Below are 530 nucleotides of genomic sequence, written 5' to 3'. Positions count from 1 at the left end.
TTCAATTATCTTCATCCCGATGCCATTATTCAGGTGTAAGTAGCTTATTTTGTGTACCTGAACTACTGTAATAGTCTCCTATTCAGATTCCTACTGCTCTTCTTGCTTTAATCTGTTCACCCACTAGTCAGAATAATATTTGAAAAATTTCAAACACTTCCTAACTTTAAGCATAACTTATAGCTCTGAGAATAACATTAAACTTTTGATCACAACATTACAAAAGGTGTTACATAATCTGACTCCTAGATAATTCTCCAATGTCATAGCCTTTTATTAAGCAAGCTCCTGAATTTTGTTTGTTTGTTTGTTTCTTAAACAACCTAAGATATGTCTCCTCTCAGAGTCTCAAACTTGCTATTCATTCTAAATAGAATGGCCATTTGTAGAATCTTCACATGGCAACCTCTTATTACTTTTGGTTTATTTCAAAGAACCCAATGGAACAGGTTCCTTCACCACCTTAGTGTCCTGTAAAATGGAAAAGGAACATACATTGCCGCTTCATTTCTTTCCCTTGCAAATTAATA

The sequence above is a fragment of the Chrysochloris asiatica genome, unplaced genomic scaffold (assembly GCF_000296735.1).
Source record: "Chrysochloris asiatica unplaced genomic scaffold, ChrAsi1.0 scaffold00081, whole genome shotgun sequence".
Lineage (NCBI taxonomy): Eukaryota > Metazoa > Chordata > Mammalia > Afrosoricida > Chrysochloridae > Chrysochloris > Chrysochloris asiatica.
Note: the sequence above shows the minus strand (reverse complement) of the source record.